Source organism: Rattus norvegicus, chromosome 11 (genome assembly GCF_036323735.1).
Source record: "Rattus norvegicus strain BN/NHsdMcwi chromosome 11, GRCr8, whole genome shotgun sequence".
Classification (NCBI taxonomy): Eukaryota; Metazoa; Chordata; class Mammalia; order Rodentia; family Muridae; genus Rattus; species Rattus norvegicus.
This window is the reverse complement of record NC_086029.1, coordinates 51,864,352-51,881,938: the sequence shown is the minus strand read 5'-3', so window position 1 is coordinate 51,881,938 and position 17,587 is coordinate 51,864,352. Positions and strand designations below refer to the sequence as shown.

At 37.4% G+C, this 17,587-nt stretch overlaps 1 pseudogene; it reads left to right on the top strand.

The window, feature by feature from the left end:
- The first annotated feature begins 7,067 nt into the window (after positions 1–7,067).
- On the top strand, positions 7,068–8,743 carry Pkm-ps15 (pyruvate kinase M1/2, pseudogene 15; annotated as a pseudogene).
- Positions 8,744–17,587: the final 8,844 nt, after the last annotated feature.

Here is a 17,587-nt window from a genome sequence, read left to right as displayed (position 1 = left end):
CAATGTAATACATTTTTTGAGTTGTATAATTTCATAAATATCTGTATATGTGCACAATTCATGGGTACATACACATTCCACCAACATAATCTCACATAGAACAAGAACTAAGGAATATTTTATTGTAAATATTTCTAGCCTATTTCTCCTATAATTTAGTACTATACACTCAGTGTCAATGTAAATTTCAACTTTCTAAAACTCAATTGTATATCATCTTCTTATTTCCCTATAATTTAGGATGCTTTCATGTTTGTTTAATTACACCATGACACACAATGGCCTTGGAGTTTCACTCCATTAACTAATTAACCTTGATATATTTATTTGGCTATATTTTCTATAAGCACTTATATGTAAATTGTTTAGAAAATGATATTGACTTAATTGAAATTCAGTTTTATTAAATTTCATATGTTCTAGACTCTCATGTTATACCATATACACTTAAATATATATCAAACTAATGAATTGTTATTTGAAAATAAACTATGTAAATTACCCATGACATATTATTTTCCCAATTTGGAGCTGGAGAGATGGCTCAGAATTTAAGAGCACTGACTCTGAGGTTCTGAGTTCAATTCCCAGCAGCCACATGGTGGTTCAAAACCATCTGTAATGGGATCCAATACCATCTTCTGATGTGTCTGAAGAGAGCCATAGTACACTCATATACATAAAATAGCTTAAAAACCTATCTGAACTTAATAGCATAGAATATCATGTACACATAATAAAGAGAAATTATGTATGTAATAATATTTTTGCACTAGAAATATATCTGAGAAATAATTCAATCTGTCTCAGTATATCAACTTTTATTTTCGATAGAAATATTTTGTTCTTGCTAGGTTTTTCTTTTTTATTTTTCATTTCATCTTATTTATTTTATTTTTAGTTCATCAGGATTATTCTGTGCTTTGGGTTTTTGGATTGGTGATTTTTTTTAACTTATGATTCTCATTGAAGAAGACTACATTGTTTGGAGATGTTGGACAAGACGTCATGAAATAGAATCGTGCCAACATGAGGTGGAGTTACATCAGTTGAATCATGAGACAGTGTGGAAAGATCACGGACTATAAACTACAGAAAGATGTGACAGGAGGAAAAAGAACTCTCCAAAAAGGACAACCAATTCTATCCAAAATGCACAGTATTTGTTACTCCAACACTGGCAGGATGGAGGTCAAAACACTGTAGTATTTGCTTCTGTGTTAGTAATCATAAAGAATGGGTCACTTCCTTGGTCCCTAATTTATGTGTATTTCAATGCATACAAGTGCTAAAATAATTTTTAAAAATAGGTTTGTACACTGTTTCTGAGAAAGATTTTGTATGAAGGTACACGTGTTCTTTGTCTATACCGGTCTGTCCTGCCTGTCTTTGTCAGTCTCTCTCTGTCATCTCTCTAGTCTCTTTTGTGAGTGTGTGTGTGTGTGTGTGTGTGTGTGTGTGTGTGTGTGTGTCTGTGATTTCTACATTGGTACTTAAAGCCAGTATGCTACATTTTGAGTGTGTTTAGTGTAAATTGGTTGGGTTTAGGACAGCATATACTTTGAGTCAGTTAAAAATAGGAGTTTGGTATTGGCACTTATGATTTTGAAAGTAGGATGTTTGTTGGCACAAAGCACATAATGATGAATGTTTATGAATAAAACATTGTATTATTATTTTGTAAATATTTAGTACTAATGCATTTTGTATATTTCCATTGTGATAGGTTTTGTACAGTGTACCAGTTACTTTAATTTTCTTGTTCACAATGCTTTGTCAATTTTAGGCATTCTTTTTTATTTTTATATTAATTTTTGTCCTACTTGTATAGCAATTTTGGGCAGTGGAATCATTCTGCGAGTCACACTTTGTATGTTTGTACTCACACACAATACATAGCCCATATGCTCCTGGCTCAATAGTCAACTATTGATGCATCACATCTGTTTACTTGTTTGTTGACATTTATCAGTATTTGGGATGTGGAGAAATCCACACACTCATCATTCAGCAGATCATGGAAGAACATCTTATCATTCCTAAGCTGATTTCAGAGATGTAATGCTCTGCCTCACATGTCTACATGCATGATAGAAAGATCGAACAGTTACCTTATTTGGAATTTCTTATTGAACTCATAAAAATTTACATGTCATATTTATTTCCTTACGAAAAACAGCGTTATCCTTAAATCCTGTTGGTTTGAACACTATAAATAAAAGGAAACTTTAAAAACAGCAAAAGTAGTCAGAACATTTGAGTGTTAATATTCTCATTAAAATATTTGGCTTTGTTGATTTTATATATTTACATATGTATATGTGTATAGCTATATGTATAATTGCATATGTACATGTTGAGCAGAATTATTATATTAAATATGAAATATTTATTACTTTTTACATATTTTATTTATTGTTTAAATACTATATATTTATTTTCTCTATATAATATATATTTCCACATGAACCAATGATATTAAATTTATAATTAGAAGCTTTGTAGATATAATTTAATTTGATAATTTAGGAAACATAATAGGAATGTATCACAACCAAATTTTATCTTCTAGAATGAAAAACATTAGAATGAAAAAATGATGCTTGCTTTTAAAGATTTGTTTTAAATTTATTTATTCATGTTACATCCTGTCTGGAGGCCCTGTCCATCTTCTCCTCCAAGCCCAACCCTTAGAACTAACTCCTCCTTTAAACCCTACCCTTTGCTTCTGAGAAGGAGAGGACTCCCTTGTATACTACCCTACCTTGAGACATCTAGTTGCAGTAGGCCTAAGTGAATTCTCTCCCTTTGAAGACCAGCTAGGCAGTCCAGTTCAGGGAAGGGGATCCAATGGTAGGGAACAGAGTCAAATACATCCCCCACTGCAATTGTTTGGGGTCCCACATGAAGATGGTGCTGCATATCTATGAATATGTAGGGAACCTGGGTCTAATCTACTACATATTCTTTCGTGTTTTGTTCAGTCTCTGTGAATACTCACAGTCACAGGTTAGTTAATTGTGTAGGTCTTGAACACTCTAGCCTGCTCAATTTTACTGCCCACTCTTCCATAAGACTTCCCTAGCACCACTTGAAGTTTGACTGTTGGTCTGTCCATGCTTCAGGTAGCTGCTGGGTGAAGCCTCACAGGAGACACTAATGTTAGCATTTTTCTGCAAGCACAGCAGAGTATCATTAATGGTTTCACTGTCTGTGTCTCAAATTGGGCCAGTCATTAGTTAGCTGTTCCCTCTATCTCTGCTCCAACTTTAACCCTTCTCATCTTGTAAGCAGGGCAAAATTATATTGAAGGTTTTATACATGAGGTGATGTTCCCCTACAGGAGGTGGTCACTTCAGTCTCCGTATATATGCAGCTGGTAAGACTCTTAGATAGGATCACCCTCAAATAAGACACAGAGAGTCTCCCACCACATCTCCAGATACTCCCAGAGACACCCCACATTAATTGCAGTTCTCAATCCCAGTCCTTTCCTACCGTATATCTCCCCACATTTTTTCCATCCCTATTCCCTACATTACCCCCTAACCTAACCAGTTCCCTTCATCCCTCCATCTTGGATGACTATTTTGTTTCCCCATGTGAGTGAGATTCAGGCATCTTTCTTTGGGATGTCCTTATTATATTCTTTCTTTTGCTCTGTAGATTATACCATGGTTATCACAGACTTTATGGATAATGTTCACTTATACATGAAAACATTAGGTGGGTGTATTTTTGGCTCTGGGTGACCTCATTTAGGATGATATTCTCCAGTAAAATTAACGATGTATTTGCTCTTAATAGCTGAATAGTATTCCACTGCTTAGATGTATCACATTTTCTTTATCCATTCTTCAAATGAGGGACACCTAGGCTATTTCCAGCTTTTATACTATTTGTGAATATTGTGAGGGATGTTATTTCTCAGGTTTCTTTCTCTGACGGGTTATTATTTGTATAAATGAGGGCTACTGTTTTTTTGTGATTGTTGTTTTAGTTTGCTTGGGTTTTTGTTGTTTTTGTTTCCAACCACTTTAGTGAAGGAGTTTATAAACTTAGGAAATCTCTAGAAGGGATTTTGTGGTCAAGTATGTATACTATTGTCTTAAGGATCTAGAAAGAATGTCAAGTGCTATGTTAAATAAATAGGGTGAGAGTGGGCAGCCCTGTCTTGTCTCTGATTTTACTGGAATTGGTGTAAATATTTCTCCATCCAATTTGATGTTAACTATTGGCCTGATATACATTGATTTTATTATGTTTAATTATCCTTATACCCTTGATCACTCTAAGACTTTTAACATAAAGTGGTGTTGGATTTTGTCAAAGGCTTTTTTTAGCATCTAATAAAATGATCATGTGCTTTTATTCTAGTTTGTCTATATAGAAGATTATGTCAATGGATTTTCATATATTGAGGCATCCATTGGATGAAGCCTACTTAATCATGGTAGATGATGATTTTGATGAGTTTCTGGTTTCAACTTGAGAGTATTGCATTGAGTACTTTTGCATCAATATTCATCATGTTGATTGGTCTGAAATTATCTTTCTTTGTTTAGTCTTTTAGTGGTTTAGGTATCAGGGTAACTGTGGCCTTATAGAATCCTTCTTTTTATAGTTTGTGACATAGTTTGAGGAGTATTGGTATTATTTCTTCTTGGAAGGTCTGGTAGAATTCTGTACTAAAACTATCTGTTCCTGGGCTTTTGTTTGTTGGCAGATGATTAATGGCTGCTTCTATTTCATTATGGGCTATATGACTATTTAAATGGTTCACCTAATCATAATTTAACTTTGGTAGGTATTATCTGTTAAGAAAAAAAATCATCCATTTCATTTAAATTTTCAAATCCTGTAAAGGCTTTTGAAATAAGACCTAATAATTCTTGGAATTTCCTCAGTGTCTGTTGTTATATCTCCATTTTCATTTCTGATTTTATAAATTTGGATACTGTTTCTCTCCCTTTTAGCTAGATTGGCTAAGAGTTTACCTATTTTGTTGAATTTCTCAAAGATCCAGATCTTGGTTTCTTTGATTATTTGTCTTGTCCTCTTTGTTTCTTATGTACTGATTTCAGTCCTAAGTTTGATTATTTTCTAACATCTCTTCCTCTTCATGTTTTTTAGAACTTTGAAATGTACTTTTAAATTGTTGGTATGAGAAATACCTAATTTATTTATGAAGGTACTTAGCCAAATAAACACTCCTCTTAGCACTGCTTTCATTGTTTCTCATAAGTTTGGGTATGTTGTGCCTTCTCCTTTGGTGACTTCTAGAAAGTATTTAATTTCTCTCTTTATTTATTCTGTGATTCAGTGGTCATTGAGTAGAGAGTTGTTCAGTTTCCATGCTTGTAGGCTTGCTATTGTTTTTGAAATCCTGCTTTAATCCATGGCTGTCTGATAAGCAGCACTATGCTGTTTCAATCTTCTTGTATCTAATGAAGCTTGATTTGTGACCGAGTATATGTTCAATTTTTGAGAAGGGACTGTGAGGTGCTGAGAAGAAGGTATACTCATTTGTGTTTGGGTAAAATCTTCTGTAGATATCTAGTAGGTCCATTTGATTCATAATATTTGTGAGTTTCATTATTTTTCTATTTAGTTTCTACCTTGATATCCTGTCTATTAGTAAGAGTGGCTGATTCTCTCTATCACTCTTAATCTATTGGGTTTGATGTTTGATTAAATTTTAGTAACGTTTCCTTTATCAATATGTGGGCCCTTTCATTTGATGCTAAGAATTGAAACATGATTTGGTGGATTTTTCCTTTCATGAGTATGAATTGTCCTCCTTCATAGCTTGCGATATGTTAGTTTTGGTTGAAAGTCTATTTTATTAGGTATCAGAATGGCTACTCCAGTTTGTCTCTTGGGTCCATTTGCTTGGAAATTTTTTTTCTAGCACTTTACTCTGAGGAAATATCTTTGTTGATGAGGTATGTTTCTTGCATACAGAAGAATGATGAATCATATTTTTGCATCCATCCTGTAAATCTGTATCTTTTTATTGGGGAATTAAGTTCATTGATGTTGAGAGACATTAATATCTAATGTACCTTAATTCCTGTTCATTTGATGTGTGTATGTGTGTGTGTGTGTGTGTGTGTGTCTTTGTGTGTCAATGATTTCATCTGTGAGTGAGGGAACAAATAGATGCCACAGTAAACAAATGGCAAATTGTATGTAGAAGTCAAGAGACAATTTGTAGACTCAATACTATCTATTGCCATATAATTTTCAGGAATAGAACTCAGACTGTGAACCCTGCAAGGCAGTGCCTTTATTCTCTAAGCCATCTGGTTGACCTTGTTTTAATGACTTACTGATACAACTTTTTTAAAAAGTTTAACAATATTTTGTGTTATTTTTACATTTGGACACTTTACATGGCTATTGTAGAGGATTAATAAATACATAAATTGACATTTAAGAGGTTTTGGAAACATATTTCTAAAACGACTATGGTTAATGAGAACTGAATAATCTGGGTAAAGTTCTCTATGGCTAGTAAATCACCAACTCCTGAATAATTTATTAGTAATATATTATCAACAAGCATCAGTGGCCTCATAGATATCTTAGTAAAACCTTTTTCTGTAGATATTTTTGTTGGGGTATAATTGCCTACCACTGCTAGATAAGCAGTGATGTTGAAGAACCAAATATATCGAACATTATACATATATATATATATATAATTTTCCTCAATGAAATAAATTACTTTTGTAATTATTTCACTCATGTTCATATTGATTACAGAGTTGATTCAGTATCTTCCTATTTTGACATAGTTACTCTTGAGATTTTTTGAACGTGTTTTACAGAATATTATAGAATGTAGTTCAACACTAAGGTTCCTTTGACATCATTGAAAGTATTGACTATAATCACTAAATAAATGTATTTTAATCATATAAAGCAATGCAGAGAAAGACAGATTCTACAGGGATACAATATTGAATCCTCTTATAAGAATAAAAACCTCCCCTGCACATCAGGGTCACATCCTGATTCAACAGACATTCACTTTAGGTTTCGCAACAGGAATCTGAAGTGAGGCCTAGGACCCCAGGAACCATGCAGAAGCCACACAACGAAGCAGGGACTGCCTTCATTCAGACCCAACAGCTTCATGCAGTCATAACTGACTCCTTTCTGGAACACATGTGCCACCTGGACATTGATTCCGCACCCATCGTGGCCCTCAACACTGACATCATTTGTACCACTGGCCCTGCTTCCTGACCTGTGGAGATAGTGAAGGAGATGATGAAGTCTCAGATGAATGTGACTCGGCTGAATTTCTCTCATGGAACCCATGAATACCATGCAGAGACCATCAAGAATGTCCATGCACGGGTTGGGGATTTAGCTCAGTGGTAGAGCGTTTGCCTAGCAAGCGCAAGGCCCTGGGTTCGGCCCTCAGCTCCGAAAAAAAAAAAAAAGAAAAAGAAAAGAAAAGAAAAGAAATGAATAAGAATGTCCATGCAATCACAGAAAGCTTTACATCTGATCCCATTCTCTACCGTCCCATTGCAGTAGCTTTGGACACAAAGGGAGAAGTGAGCCACTCTGAAGATCACCCTGGACAATGTATACATGGAGAAGTATGACGAGAACATCCTGTGGCTGAACTATAAGAACATCTGCAAGGTGGTGGAGGTGTGCAGCAAGATCTACACGGACGATCGGCTCATCCCACTGCAGGCGAAGGAGAAAGGTGCTGACTATCTGGTGACAGAGGTAGAGAATGGTAGCTCCTTGAGCAGCAAGAAGGGCGTGGATCTGCCTTGTGCTTCTGTGGACCTCCCCGATGTGTCAGAAAAGGACATGGAGGACCTGAAGTTTGGGGTGGAGCAGGATGTAGAAATGGTGTTTGCGTCTCTCATCTGCAAGGCAGCTGATGTGCATGAGGTTAGGAAGGTCCTGGGAGACAAGAGCAAGAACAGCAAGATCATCAGTAAACTCGACTGTGAAGGTGTCCGCAGGTTTGATGAGATTTATTGGCCAGCGATGGGATCATGGTGGCTCGTGGTGACCTAGGCATTGAGATTCCTGCAGAGAAGGTCTTCCTGACTCAGAAGATGATGATCGGGCAATACAACCAAGCTGGGAAACCTGTCATCTGTGCCACACAAATGCTAGAGCGCATGAACAAGAAGCCACACCCCACACGTGCTGAAGGCAGTTATGTGGCCAATGCAGTCCTAGATGGAGCAGACTGCACCATGCTGTCTGGAGAAACAGCCAAAGGGGACTGCCCTCTGGAGGCTGTTCTCATGCAGCACTTGATTGCCCTAGAGGCAGAGCCTGCCTTCTACCACTTGTAATTATTGGAGGAACTCTGCCTGGTGCCCGTTACCAGCGATCCCAAGGAAGCTGCTGCTGTGGGAGTCCCGTGGAAGAACCCGTCAAGTGATGCAATGGAGCTTCTATTGTGTTCACCAAGTCTGGCACGAGTGTTCACCAAGTGGTCAGGTACTGCCCTTGTGCTCCTATCATTGCTGTGACATACAATCCCCAGACTGCTCGCCAGGCCCATCCGTACCATGGTATCTTCCCTGTTCTGTGTAAGGAAGCCTGGGCTGACCATGTTGACCTTCCTGTAAACTTGGCCAAGAATGTTGGCAAGGCCCAAGACTTCTTCAAAAAGGGAGATGTGGTCATTGTGCTGACCAGGTGGTCCCTTGGCTCTGACATAACCAAAACCAGGCTTGTAGTGCCTGTACTTTAATGACCCTCTGGAGTCCCTCTTCTAGCCCGTCCCCTCCCCTCCCCTATCCTATCTAATAGGCCAGCAACGCTTGTAGTGCCCACTCTGGACCATACTGTGGCACTGGTGGGCTGGGACACCAGGGAAAATTAATGCCTCTGAAATGTGCGATAGAACCTAGCTATTTTTCATGGTTCTACTTGAGCCAGGGGTGAAGGAGAAATGAAGGATTGCAAATCCTCTGACTTTATCACACAGTGGCAGCATCAGCTCTGTGTACTTTGTTCCTGTAGAAAGTTGTCCAGAGCTACAGTCAGGGGATAGCAAGAGCAGGAACTGAGGACATGGGGCCCAGGGTTCTAGTGTAAAGACTTTTGGCCCTGGCCCTGACTTGCTTTCCCAACAGCTTTGGCTTCCCCCCTCCTTGTGCATTCCACTGATGTCACTCAGACACTTCACTTTCTACCTCATACTCTGCAGTCTCCAGGCCTGTTGCTATAGTGCCCACCTGAATGTCAATCAACAGCAGCTGAAGCAAAAAAAGAAAAAAAAAGAAAAGAATAAAAACCTGTCCTTAGCATTTCAAATATATTCTAGATTTATACATCTCTGTTTAAAACTAAATAGAAAGAAAAATAGTAAAAATTAGTAGTAATATTTTCATTTACACTTTGATATTTTTACAATCTTGACAAAACAATGATGAAGTGAACATGATTTATAGAAATTACATAATTTTAACTCATATGATCAGGACATTTTGTAATATGAAATGAAAATATATATTTCATTATCACTTAAATATCTTTGCATTTAATAAATTAGGAATGTGTAAATTTAACTAATTTTCGCTTTCACTCCACTTTTCCATGTAAATGATCAGGATAATGTACAGTTTCCTCCATGTGGTAGGTTAAATTAAACTTGTTTCTCTTCACCTTCACTTAACGTGGAATGGGAATACTTAACTGCCTATCTTTGACTACATCTACTAATTTATTTTAACCAAAGAATGCATTGTCCATTCAGAAGAGAAATCCCACATGAAAAATGACAGGAGAAAGATACAGAACAAATATGAATCCTGCAGCTTAGAGCCAGGATCAGCCAACTCAAGGATAAGAGTTTAGAGAAGAAAGTAATACTTTCTGAATCCCAAAGATTGAGTTATTAGTTAACCAGATAGTTCTAGCAGCAGGTGATTAATAAACTGTGACTAATAATGCATGTAATTTGAGGAACAATTATGAAAAAAATTATTAAAAATCTGTAATATTTTTCTAATTTTGTAGGCACATAAGCATAGTAGTTTGTATAAATACATAATATTAAATTGGAGGTTTTTTTTTTCCAATCGTAATGCCATCTTTTTTTTTTTAATCATTTTTTACAGTCCAGATTTTTCCCCCTCCTGGTCTACCCTCTGACTATTTCACATCCCACATCTCCTTCCCCCACCCACAACCCCATGTCTTCCACAAGTATGGAAGCCACCACCACACCAAACCTCCTCCCTGGGGCCTCCAATCTCTTGAGGTGCATCTTCTCTGAGTCCAGACCCCGGAGTCCTCTGCTGTATAAGTGTGGAGGGCCTCATATCAGCTGGTGTATGCTGCCTGGTTGGTGATCCAGTGTCTGAGAGATCTCGGGGGTCCAGATTAATCGAGACTGTTGATCTTCCTACAGAGTTGCCCTCCTCCTCAGCTTCTTCCAGCATTCCCCTAATTCAACCACAGGAGGCAGCAGCTTTTGTCAACTGGTTGGGTGCACATATTTATATCTGACTCTTACAGCCGCTTGTTAGATCTTTGGAAGTGCAGTCATGATAGGCCCCCTTTTTGTGAGCACACCACAGACTCAGTAATACTGTCAGGCCTTAGGGCCTCCCCTTGAGCTGGATCTCAATTTGGGCCTGTCCTTGGATCTCCTTTTCCTCAGGCTTTTCTCCATTTTTTGTCCCTGAAGTTCTTTCAGAGAACAATAATTCTGGGTCAGAATTTTTGACTGATGCCCTGTCTTTCTGCTGGAGGTGAGTGGGCTCTACAAGTTCCCTCACCCCACTTTAGGGCATTTCATTTAAGGCCTCTCTCTTTTAATCCCTATTGTCTCTTACCTCCCAGATCTCAGCTACACTCTGGAGGGTACCCCAAACTCCTTCCTCCGGAGGTTGCCTGTTACCATTCTTTCTACTGGCCCTCAGGGTTTCTACCCTGTTACCCCCACCCAATACCTGACCATGTTCCCCTGTTCCTTTTCCCACCCTCTTTCTGCCTCCTGAGATTGCTTTCTTCTTGCCAACCTGGATTGAGGCATTCTCACTTGGGCCCTTAGGCTTCTTAACCTTCTTGAGTTCTGTGGATTATATCCTGGGTATTCTATACTTCTTTGGCTAATATTCACTTCTTAGTGAGTAAATATCATGCATGTCCTTTTAGGTCTGAGTTACCTCAGTCAGGTTGATATTATATAATTCCATACATTTGCCTGAAAAACTCAGGATGTCCTCATTCTCAATATTGTATATAAGAAACACGTTTTCTCTATCCATTCTTTTGTTGTGGGAAATCTGGCTTGTTTCCAGATTCTAGTTATCAGAAACAAGGCCACTATGAACAAAGTACAACATGTGTTCTTGTGGCATGATAGGGTATCTTTTGGGGGATATATGTCCAAGAGTGGTATAGCTGGGTCTTTAGATAGATCTACTTCCAATTTTCTGAGGAACCTCCAGATTGATTTCTAGAGTGGTTTTACCAGTTTGCAATATGACTAGCAATGGAGAAGTGTTCCTGTTTCTCTGCATCCTCGCCAACATGTGCTGCCTCCTGAGGTTTTGATCTTAGCCATTCTGATTGTGATGTGGAACCTTGGGGTCATTCTGATTTGCATTTCTCTGACCACTAGGGACTTTAAACATCTCTTTAAGTGCTTCTCAGCAATTCAGGATTTCTCTGTTGTGAATTCTTAGTTTAGTTCTGTACCCCATTTTTTGATTGAGTGGTTTGGGTTTTTGGTGGTTACCTTCTTGAGTTCTTTATATATTTCAGATTTTAACCCTCTATAAGATGTGGAGTTAGTGAAGATTTTTTTCTAATCTGAGGTTTGCTGATTTGTGCTATTTATTGTGCCCTAAATACACCTTAATTAATTCATGGAGAACATTATACATTATATTTTCATTTTAATCACTCCATTCTCTGACTGCTTCTAGATCTACTTTTTTGCCATACACCTAAAGTTGTGTGTTATCATATTTTTACTCAGACCATCAGCTAGTGATTCCTTGTGTGTTGCCATCCAATGTAGCCAAAACTACTAAATTCTGTACTCTTACAGCAAACTAATTCTCCCTCTCTCAACAACTGTCAACTGACAATAATTCTGCTCTGTGTGTTGAACCTTCATGAACATCTCCTTTCTCCATGCTTGTACTTTGTCTCCCTTGAGCTTTGAAAAATCTTATGTAGGCTATCATGACTGTTGTGATACCATGTGCAAAACTGCCTAACTTTGTCCAGAAACTTTGCTTCATGGTAGTGATATATATGATCACTATATATATATATATATATATATATATATATAACATATATAATACATATATATAATACTATACATATATGACCTTTAGCTTTTAAAATATTTCTGCTGCCACTGTTAGATAGTTACCCCTTAACCTTCAAAGAAAGGATGTGACATGAATGTCCTACTTAGAACTGCAGTTCACAATCTCTTAGTCTCTACACATTGACTAGTTTTAAGACGCTGTGTTGTCACGAACTACAAGTAAAAGCTTTTATGATCAGTGCGTAGAGATTATATGAATAGAATTACATGTTATTAGGATTCATTTTAATACTGTGTACCATAGCAGACTAATAGAAATAAAATATACTATGGTGCCTATGTCCTGTCTAGCTATAGGTTTTGGCCCAGATAACAGTTTATGATATAGATTCCATATGTGTGTGGGTAAAAAATCTAATGCTAATATTATTGTTTACATTAATGATGTTTGTGTCATTATTGTATCAGCAGACCTGTATTTCCAGGCTAGACATCACTGTAAGTCATAGGGATCCCAGATGGATAATATCCATGATTATTTTTCACCTCTGCTAAAGTGAAAAACACCTTTACACAATATAGCAGTTAACTAATGGAGAAGTTTCTGTATCAATGTCATCTTGACATTTCCATGTTCTATTACACAAATGTATGGTGTATTCCCCAAAAAGTCTTACCATATAGATGAAAGAAAGATAAAACCTACATAACTCACAGTGTTGAGCACAATTTTCCAAATATACTATACAATGAAATTATATTCACTTCCTCAAAATCAAAGAATGACCATATGAGACTCATGCCAGTTTCGAAAAGCAGGGGAAGTTAATACTCCTTTTCTGATCACTTTCTCCTTTTTATGCAGACTAGGACTCTAGCCCTATATTGATTGGAGTGGTAGTTATAAGATTTTCATAACTTAAGTAACCTAGTCTATATACTCTCTAAATTTTTTTTTTCAGAACGTAACCTAATACTGGCAAACTCTCATAGGCATTGCATTAAGGCTTATCTCCTAGGTGTTTCTATATTCTGTCCTCCTGGCAATACTTAGCATTGCAACCCCACTCCTTGTGAACTTGATACTGAAACCCATCCTTTATAAGCCATATTATTCTGCTTGTGACCATAGTATCTCATAATGCCAAATACGTAGTCCAATTTCAAAAGCACCCATTTTCTTTAACATTTCCAACTCTATTTGAAAGTCTGGAGTCCTAATGTATTCTGAGACTCAAGGCATTATCTAAAGTGTGAAATTCTTCAACATTTTACTTAAAATTCACATCTATCTATGATGGGAAAAGGGCCACTTGAACATGAACCAAACACTTATGACTAGGCCATCCGCTATGATGAAAAATTTTATTTGAAAGTTAAATCACAGAAATTCTATAATTTGTCAAATCCTATACATCTTTCACTTGGGTCTGGACAGTTGATTCCCACCGCCTAAATGACCTAAATAGGGGCACCACCAATATGCATACTAGTTCAGAAAATGGAATTCTTAGAGGGTCCCAATCTTAAAGAACTACAGGCAAGAAAACAATATGGAGAGCAGGATAAATAGTTCTCTCTATGGAAGAATATTCAAATCGAGTATCCAGTGTCATGTGGTCAGCCCTGAAATCATATACAAAAGTAACATTATATAGTTAGAGCAGGTTGCATACAGCCCGTGAATCTGAGAAAGAAAAAGGAGGGTGTACATTGGAACAGTATAGTACAGGTTATACCAGAGAAAGGAATGGGAGGGAGGAAAATCATGTAATCATATTTTAATTTTAAAATAACACTCATACGAATGTGTAATATACACATTATGTAAATATAAAGTAAATATATATTCTGTATATAAGTAAGAAACTAAAAAATGAACAAAATCCACTCACTGAAAACCTGAAAATATAGAATTTATACTCACTTTTCAGGTAAAGAGAAACTCCATAACAAATAAGAGAGAAAAATCACTAAATAGTATTTGGAGAAGAATTATCATGACACCAGGCTCCATATTCATAGTCATGTGACCTATTCTAAGTAGGACCCTGACACTGAGATAGTACTCAACTGTTACCATTCTGATATTAATCGTTTCTACCTTTCATCTAGTGTCCTGTACATAAAGATGTATTGTCATAGATCACTTTTGTATACAGAAAGGAATACCACATCACACATCCATCCTTCCTTTTTGTAATATTTACATATAGTTCATGATGTTTCTGGACAGAAGATTCCAAAAAATTCCAGGGGGGAGTCAGTTCAGTGAGATGCAAAAAATTTACACAGTAACTGTGTCTTAACTATTCTGGGGTTACTAAGAGCAAAGACTGTCCTGGGATATAGTCTAGGACAGAGAGTTTAGAGTACCAAAGGAACACAAGAGTGTTTCTACCAGCACAAATAATAACGCAATATTAAACTAGAGTTATTTCCAGTAATTTATTCATTTATTCTTTACATCTTGATCACAGCCTCCCCTCCCAGTTCTCCCCTCACAGAGTCCTTCCCCATACCTGCTCTATTGAGAACAGAAGGGCTCTCCTGGGTACCAATTCGATATGGTAGTTCAAATCAAGGCAAAGTAAGCTCTACCTCTCTCACTTGCCCTCCCAGGGGGGCAGCCCTGACATTGTTCTTTCTCCTGTTTTTTCTTTTTGAGGCAACAGAGGGAGAAGAGCATGGGCGGAGAGTAAGACTTTGTCTTATGAGATATTTAGGGTTGCTGTATAATATTAAGTTTACTTATCTAAGTCTAAGTTACTATGTTACTGTAGATGATTTACTTATTTATGTCTAAGTCACTGTACTCTGCTACTGTAACTGACCTGCCTTCTGTGTTCCTCTGAGGCCAGACACTGCAGTCTATAGCATTTAGCACCTCATTCTAAAACAGCTGGAGATCAAGTAGAGGATTAATTGCTGGAGCCTTTTCCCTTTTGTCCCTAAGCTTCTTCCTTGCCAGGCTAGGGGGAAGTTTGGAGCAATAAACTTCTATTGAACCAAGAGAAGTGAATAGCGCTTGCAGAAGAAAAAACTTTTACATAGCCAAATATACAAAAACATATATAATTTCACACACGGATTCAATAAATGCACATTGACACATTTCCACTCAAATTCAGCTGGGCCCAGCTTAAGTGCATTCTAACAATTACATTCTTACACACACACACATGCATACATTCTCACAATTACATACTTACACAGTCGTTCATACTTACATATGCATATGGAGCAAAAGGCCAAGCATCTGTGCAGAAAGAACTCACTCATTCTGGATGAAAGATGAGCTCCAATCTTTATTATAAAGAGAAAGAAATAGCTTCTACCCTTTTAATACTAAATGAATTAAACCCAAGTTTGTCAGAGAAAAGGCTTATTCCTTTTAATAAGACCAAGCCTGCCTTGCCTGTTCTGTCCCGTGGTAAGAAGAAACCTGCCTGCTCCTTCTGTTCTCTCCAGTTTCTTCATTTTCCTCTTTTCCTCTGCATTCTGCACATTGCTCTGTCATGTTACCTATAGTCTCTAAGTTCTTTCTCTCTGCATTTCTTCTCAGCCCAGATCTTTTTAACTCAGTTCTACTTAGCTCAGTCCTCTTTAGCTCAAACCTGATTCTTCCGCTCAGTTCCTCTCCAGCTCAGTCCTTCTCTCTGTCCTTCTGTTCAGTCCTTCTCTCTCAGTCCTTCTGTGACTCTTCTCTTTTTCCTCAGCACTTAAACATCTTTCAGAATACATGATCACGTGTTTAAAGTTCATCACAAGTTCATATGAAAGATCAAAGCATAAATTGAATTAGAAGTTTACAACCAAGAGTGTTTACATGAATATCCATCAGGAGTATAATTAATCACCAGTGTCAGGTCTACAGGTTCACAGAAGGTCTAAAACCATAGTAGTTAGTGAAGTTATGTATAGACAAACCCATTCAACATCTTATCCTCTGTTCTTGCACCTGTAATAAATCATTTGTTCTCTATTTATGACTCTTGATAATTGTTTTACAACCTCTTGGAATGTGTTCTGAGTAGGAGAAAGTCTGGTTACTATCTAAGAGCAATTAACTGGTGACACCTGGGAGACTGGCAGAGTTCCCACTGCAATTTTAACTATCAGAAAGAGACTTAATAGCAGTCCCATTATAAAAGAGCTTAATAATCATTGATATAATTTTAGAAATTCTTATAGGATCATCATTAAGACTAAAGAAATCATTTATTTGTCTGTATAGCATGACTACGAGACAGTACAACTTCGTAGGTCTGCAGAGATCTGCTCCAAAGGGGTGTGCTATTACTCAATGATTGTTATATATGTCTAATAATAACAACAGGAAACACATTTTAATAGCAGGAATCTTTCCCAAAATGAATCCCTTACAGCCTTGCTTAATAAGGGCAAACCAGTCACAGATTATATAATAATCCAAGGCTGGCCATCTTAGGATGATCACTTGCTAGTTATTAGCTTGTCATGTTATGGCTCCTGACACTCACTGAACCCAGACAGGTCAGCCTTATTAGGTAATAGCATCCACAAGCAGGCAACGGAGTCAAGGACAGCCCCACTTCAGTTGTTGGGAGACCCACATAGAGACCAAGCTGCACATGTGCTACATATGTGTGGGCGTCCTAGGTCCTACCTTTGTATGCTCTTTATTTGATGTTTCCATCTCTGGGAGTGTCCAAGAGCCCAAGTTAGTTGACTTTGTTGGGATTCCTGTGGTATACTAGTGTTTCTTATTAATGATTTTTTCTTTAGTACCATACATTTTCTTCTGCTAAAGGTAACAAAGAAAAAGAGAGAGCAACTGTCCTTCCACTGGCTTTAAATTTGTTCTTGACCTCCTACTAAAGGAAGGAGAATGTTAGCATAATATGCATGTATTCACAGATATGTAAGGTACTGTGGGGCAATGAATCATACAAGGAAACTTGGTAAGGTTGAGTTGGTTTGGAAGTCATAGAACCTCATATCACAAGTGCATCTCTGTACCACAACCAGGCCCCTTTCACATGACCACAGCAAGTTATGGAGAGGAACAAGACAATCAGTTGCATAGGGGCAGCATCCTAGGCACCTCCACATGCAGATGAGGCATCCCTAATATTTCAGACCAAGACAATAGAAAAAATCTGCTGTCAAACACCAACCCACCCCAAAAGGAATATATGATCCTATCCAGAAGGAATAAAGGTATAAGAATTACTCCGTCAAAGATCATCTGAGAGCTTCTGTCACAGAAGAGCTTCAACACTTCCAGGAGAAAAGGGCTTGCTCCCAATGTTTTTG